We start from the raw sequence: 7112 nt of genomic DNA on the forward strand, positions 1-7112 counted from the left end.
CGGGGGGGGGGGGGGGAAATGGACTGAGGGGAACCAGCAGGGCTGGAGGAACATTAGATGAACACAATTACATGCCATCCAGGTAAATTTGGTGAAACCAATATGTCTGTAATATGCAGGTTTTCAAACTAGGCCAAGTGGTCCTTTTCTAGTCTTAAAAACTTGGAATCCATGAACCTGGGATGTGGGAACCTGAAGAAGGGCCATGTCTTGCCAAATAGACAGTGTTCCAGGATAAGGCAAGTGCGTAAGGAAATGTTAAATCAAATGTTCTTTACCAGAATGTCCACTAGGTGATTGGGATCTGTTTACACCACTAGTAAAGGGAAATACCTAAAGTTGCCCTTCAGTAGGGGTCACACCAGAAACACCCCTTCTGTATCTCCCCTGCAAGGAGCAATGCTCAGGATTTAGCACACATCAAATACATTCACATTGTGCATGCTGTACAGTGATCCTTACTGCTGCATGCATCCTCCTATCTCCTGATATTTAGCATAATACTAGGATGCAGTGTTGCAGGAAAATACTGGGGGGGGGGGAGGTTATAGTAGACTGTAATCTATGAGCTAGCAGTGTGCTCTTGTATAAAAAGAAGTAGGGCTGTCAATTAATCACAGCTGATGCACATGATTAACATGTTAATTGGTTCTTGCATTAATTTTTTTAATGTGTTAATCATGCACGTGGTTTTGAAGCCCATACCCAGGCTCTGCATGGCCACTTCTGGGCTGCCCAGCAGGGCAGAGGTGACAGTGCAGAGGACCACAGGGCAGCCTGGGTGTGGGCTCTGGGAAGCCGCATCAGGAGGGGGGCATTGTGGTGTGCACAGACACAGATGCACAGGAGCAGCAGCAGCCCACATGCTGCATGTAGAGCAGCATCGTGCCAGTAAGTCTGTGGAAGGGGAGGGGTGGGGGGAGAGGGAAGGGGAGGAGGAAAGATCAAGGTCCCCACAGTGAAGGAGGGAGTGGGGCAGGAGCAGGGGCAGGGACTGAGGTGAATGGGGCCCGGGGGCTGAGGCAGGTTGTGGGACGGAGCCACAGGCAGCTTGTCCTGAGGCACCAGGGGGGGCACAGCTCCCTGCTGCTGCCCTCACCCCCAGGGGAGGCATGGGGGCATGTGCCCCCTAGATTTGTGTGCAGGGTGGAGGTGGTCTCTGGCTCTGTGCCCTGCTGCCTTTGCACCAGGAGCTGTGCAATGCCATGTTGTATTTCCTGCTGCCAGGTGGGCAGGGGACACATGGCTAGTGCGCGGCTCCTAGGACAAAGGCAGCAAGGTGCAGAGTCCTATCCTGCAGAGGGCTGCCCATCTCTGCCCTACGCACAGATCTGGCACCCCTTGTGCCTCCCCTGGGGTTGTGTGCAGCAGTGTGGAGCCACCCCCGTGCCTCTGGACAAGCCACCTGCAGCTGCATCCCATGACCTGCCCTGGCCCCAGGGTCCCTGCCCCTGCCTCTGTCCCACTCCCTCCCTCACTGTGGGGGCCTCAATCTGCACCCCCACTCCCTCCCTCTCCATCTGCCCCTCGCCCTGCACAGACTTACATGCTGGGTGCTCTGTGTGTGTGTGTGTGTGTGTGTGTCTGCCTCTCACTCCCAAGCTACAGCCCCCTCAGCCTGGCTGCTGCCCCTTACGCCTGACCCACAGCACCCCACATCCTGCCAGGGTGTATGGGAACCCACCTCCCTGGGTTCCAAACTCCACACACACCCACAACCCTCCACAACTTCACAAATTCCCCACCACCACACACACACATCCCGCACTCACCCCACAACTATATAAAGTACCTTCATAATTTTGCATAACTTTGAATTTTCTGTGCATCATTTTGAGTTTTTAGCTGTGCGATTAAAATCGCAATTAATGTGACTAATTTTTTTAATTGCACAATTAATCACGATCAAATTTTTAAAATAATTTGACAGCCCTAAAAAGAAACCAAATACTGTACTAATAAGAGAACTGCTTGCAATTCAAGCGAACTGATTCTTCCACTCTTCAACACTGCTCCAAACCTCTGCATAAAAAAGCAGACTTTCAAGAACACCTGTGAGCAGCTTTCCCTGACTGATTGTGGTACAGGACCACACTAAGGGAGCCCATAGTATTACAGCTGGCATTGCTGGGTTGCTATAGGTCTGTGGCAAATCAGTTTAACATCACCTTGGAAACTGCAGAGGTGATTGTTGGAGAGGTTTGCACCACTATAGTGAGGCCCTTGGGTTATCAGCATCAAGAATGTGCCCAAAGTTATGACTGGCTTCTAGAAGAGAATGGGTTTTACCAACTTGGGTGTGGCAGACACCAAATAACTCTGTAGCAGGCTTGCCTTTTGGAGATTGGGTTGAGTCCCAGGCTTGAAATCTTACTGTTTTGATTGGTGAAGCCTATCCACCAATCAGGAGGCAGCAAGAGGAGTTAAATCATGCCCCTTTCCTGAGGGGAGGGGAGAGGAGTTCCCCTCCATGGATCTGGTTGAAGACTGCAACACTCAGGTCCAGAAGACTTCAGGGGTGGAGCCCTGGAGAGTATAAAAGAAGCTGCGTGCCCAGCATGAGGGGAACATATCTAGGACAGAGATGAGAGAAGAGCTTAGAAGAGCTAAGAAGAGCTGCTCAGCAGGGCGAAGCAGTAGCCCAGAAGTGCCCCTGAAGACCTCCATCAGCAGGGAATGGCAGACAGCTAGGCTTTCAGTGTGCAGCACGGCACATGGCTTCCAGACCCTTGGAGCTGTGTGAGGTGGCTCAGATTTGCAATCTCTGGCGTGCAGCCAGAGACATGGTGCACAGACCGGTGCATTGAGTAGGCCCTTTGGAGCACTTGGGCGGCTCAGGTCCTCAACCCCCGGAACAAGGCTAGGAGCTTGGCACAGGAGGCACTGCACGGAGGGTCCGGGAGTGGACTGAGCCTGGTGCTGCACAAGACAGCCCAGGCCTCTGACCCATAGAAAAAGGTTGAGTCCAGGGAGCCAGACGGTGCTCGGGTTACTGAGCCAGCAGACAGGGCCAAGCCAGAGGCCCCAGAAGTCTTGCATAGCTGAGTGTGCCCACCTCCTTGTGATGATTCACTCTCGCGCCGCCTTTGCCCAAACTGCTGACCTTGCATGGCAGGGACTTTAGAGTAGACCCCAGGGGGCTCCTCGGCTACCTTCAGGGTGACCCCCAAACTCTCCTGCCATGACTTAGAATGATCCTTCAGTGAAGCGGTTCCCCTCTGAGGATGCCTCCAGAGCTGTCACACATCATGGCGGACGTACATGGGGCTCCAGCCTCCCCTACACCCCGGCCAAGCACCAACCTTCGAGACGGGCCTCCTAGTCTTTTGCGGCAAGCCCCTGCTGATATCCTCCCCGGTCCCTGAGTCTCCTCTTGTGGATGAGTACCCTGGGCACTGACCGGGCTCGGAGGGTTTGGCGACTCTCGGCCTTTGGGCTTGTTTTCTTCGGCGTTCTAAGCCTTATGTCTGATGCTGTTGGCCCTCACAGGGTTCACCCGTGGTTCTTCTCTCACCCTTGGGCAACGTCCCGGCTACCCTAGCTGTGTGCTAAGATCTCAGCTAATCCACTCTCACCAGGGAACTAACATAGACTAACCCTAAAAAGGAAACATAAGCAATACCCTCACCATAACCCCTTACCCTGCCGTGAAACAAATTAATAAAACCAGCAATGTGACTACCAGGGGAGTGCGACCAAAGGGACAACCAAAGGAAAAGGAGCATCCTGGGAGGAAGCCCCGTACTCTCCTATCCCCCAACGTCCCTAACACCCCAGGCTGGCACACCCTCCAGGTCAGGGTCCATGTCTTCACCCCAGTTGGGGTCTCTCTCCCCTTCCCTCCAGGACTTGCCTCCACCCTGGAGCTGCGGCCCCTGTTGCCTCCGATGGGCGCTCCCACACTGGCTCTCACTGTAGCCTTTGCTGACTTCAATAGTAGCTTCACTGGTCCTCCATCAGTCTCCTCTAGCATGTGGCTCTCTTGCAGCTCCTGCTGCCTCTGATGCTGCTGGTCTCCCTGTTGACGCCTCCAGCCCCTGCCGGTCTTCCCCAGCTTGGGGATCCTCTGTGGCTCTGGCTGCTGCTGCTGCCGCTGCCAGCCTCCCTTCCAGCTCTTCCAATCCCTGCCAGTCTTCCCTGGCTCAGGGATCCTCCGCAGCTCTGGCTGCTGCCGCCGCCACCACTGCCGCTGCTGCAGATCGCAGCGGCCGAACACCCTCTTCCTCGCAGCCTCTTTCCATTCCTCCAGTCCCCAGTGTTCCTCCTCCCGCGCTCTTGTGGCTGCTTTTTATCTTCACCGGGTGGCGTCTCCTCATGACGTCACCCAGCCCTAGCTGGATATGGGTGCAGTTGACGAGCCGTGCGGGCGGCTCATAGAATCATAAATGTAGGGTCGCTTCATAGAATCATAGAAGTAGGGTCGGAAGGGACCTTGTAGATCTTCAAGTCCAACCCCCTGCCTGGGCAGGAGGAAAACTGGGCTCAAATGACCCCTTCCTCGCTCCTCCCGGCTCCTGCAACAGGTATGTTGTCTTTTTTTTCTTTCTCCTTGGTCTGGAGTTTGTCTCTGGATGAGGCTTCCCCCTCTCCTGGCCCTGTGCCCCAGCACATGGAGACCTGTTCCAGGGGACAGCGACCTGCCTGAAGCCCACTGCAGGCAAGAGAGCAGCTTGGTGCAGACAATGAGGGCCACTCTCCAGGCCTGGGAGCCAGGAGTTGCAGGGAAAAGAGAATTCCTACAGGGGAGGAGTCATCCCCCTTGATTAGTTGACGGCTCCTGAAACTGGAGGTCCCACTGGGAGGGCCCCGCTAAAGTTACCAGCTTCCTTGTAGGGCTTGGGAAAAGCCCAAGGGCATTGGGGTTTCCCCTTGGGATTAAGTTTATCTTTGGGGCTCTTGCACTGTAAGTGGTGTGATGCCATGCCTTATATTTTGTGAACTCTCATGTTTGTAAATTAGTAGATGAGTAGAGTCCTAGGGCTCTGCTGGGACCCCCTGTTGCTACTACTTCACTTGTTGTATATTTGTATTTATTTGTGGCTTATTTATTGTTCACCCATACTTATCTATAGTTTATCTGTTGGCTATCTATGTTTATTTTGGGGTTTATCTGTTTCAGATCAGATACTTACCGGTATCTGGTATATCCATGTTTATTTTCCTTGTGATAAATTAACTATATACAAATTTATTTACATTAAGTCTCCTGATTGTCCTGGCCTGGTTCTATAGGGACGGAGGGAAACTGAATGGTCTGCAGTTCCCCCACAGCACACCTGCCAGCTAACAATTCCCTTCAATTGGAGAAAGGGAGTATATACCTGAGTTACCTGGGCTACATCTCTTATGCCCTTCTTGTGGAGCCAGTGGGCACATCCTCATGTGTGGAGGTGTGTGGTTGCCACAGCAAAAATAGCAGCAGCACAAATTTGTGCTGCTCCTTTTGCCTCTGTGCATATCCCTGCACATGGAGCAAATTGTCCCAGGTGGGGTGGGGGAGGCTGACGCCTGCACCTGTGCTGACACCAGAAGCCTTGTCTGGGGTCCTGGGGGCCTCCCAGGGCAGCTGCGGCACTAATCCAGCAGCTCAGAGCCTGGCCAGCAGCCAGAGTATATGATTCTGTCTGGCCAGGCTCCATTTCCAGTTGGCACATACCGCTTTTGTGACTTTTTTTTTTTTGACACCAGGATCTCTTTGACACCAAACTTAAGAGTCTCTGCACTGCACCTTTTTTGGCCTGCACAAATACTGGGTTTAGGATGGTAAGAGCTTACCTCTTGTATCCATATGCAAGGCACAGGCATCACACAGCTGAGAAACGTTTTGGTTTTTTTTTTTAGTGAGGGATTATAGAACTGAATAGATGACATAAATAAACAGAAATAAGTATAAGTGAGTACAGTAATCTGGGAGACCAGGTGAAAGCAATAGTTTACAAGAAAATGCTCATGTACAAGGGTTTGAGCATCAACAGAAGAACATGCCTTGGATCTGCAGGGGACTCTTCAGAGAATGTGGCTGCCCCAACACCTACTCCTAGGGTGGACATTAGGTTCTTTGCAAGCACGGACGCCTGCTGTGGCTGCATGCCTCTAGCAATTGCAGCCATAAACAGGTCTAGAGGGTTTGTCAGACTCTATCACTTTCAAAGCAGGCAATCCCATTCCCTTTTTGCTTGGGCTTCTCTCTTACTCCATCTTTACTCCCAGGCGGTCACATTTCCACTCCTCCTCCCATTCTGTGAGGCAATTAAAGTCTTCACTCTACTGGCATTGTTCCTGGATGACAGTGGAGTATGGTTTGGGGGTTGGAGGTGAGAAGTGGACCCACATAAAAGTCCTGTTTCTATCTCTGTTTCAATGCTGTGACATAAACCCATTTCTAGGTCACCTGACAAGCCTCTGAAAAAATAGTTTGAATTTAAAAAGTCCTTTGGAGTACACTACAAGACTGACTGGGGTGGTGCCCACAAAGAAGTCTTGTGCCTATTTCTGTTTCTTCTTTTTGTGGGTCAGGGAGAGTGGCTATGGGAGGTGGACAAAAAGGCTGCACAAAAACATTCCTTGGTCCAAAGTTACTCAGTTTCCTGTTGGTTAAGTGACAATGCAGATAGCTTTAAAAAAATTGAGCCCAACCTAATATAGTCATCATCATGTTTTAGGCTCTTAAGGAGAATGAGTAGCAGCTGGGATGGGACAGGATGGTATCCTGAGTCAGGGTACATGTTAGCGTGCTTCAAACTTATGAATTTTCCTGAGATGTGTGGTATCACCACTAGCATCAAAAGCTCGCTGAGTGCAACAGGCTGCAGGTAGTTCCAACAAAAGGGGCCTATCTGTGTTTTTATGGAAGGTGAGAGGGAGGAATCCAAGGTGGTAGATGTTGGAGCACAGCAGGACAACCTTTTCAACTTTATTACTTGATTCTGTTCCTGCAACAATGCAACCCAGCAACTACAAATTGCACTTATATTCATATATACTAGACATCCTCTTTGGAATCCCCTTTTTTCTCCTCATTGTATAAGAATTGCTGCTGTGAGGGCCCTGCACTTTCCAAGATGATGCCACCAAGCTCTTCTTTGACTTCATTTCCCTTCTCTGATTCCCTA

The sequence above is a fragment of the Alligator sinensis genome, unplaced genomic scaffold (genome assembly GCF_000455745.1).
Source record: "Alligator sinensis unplaced genomic scaffold, ASM45574v1 scaffold421_1, whole genome shotgun sequence".
Classification (NCBI taxonomy): Eukaryota; Metazoa; Chordata; order Crocodylia; family Alligatoridae; genus Alligator; species Alligator sinensis.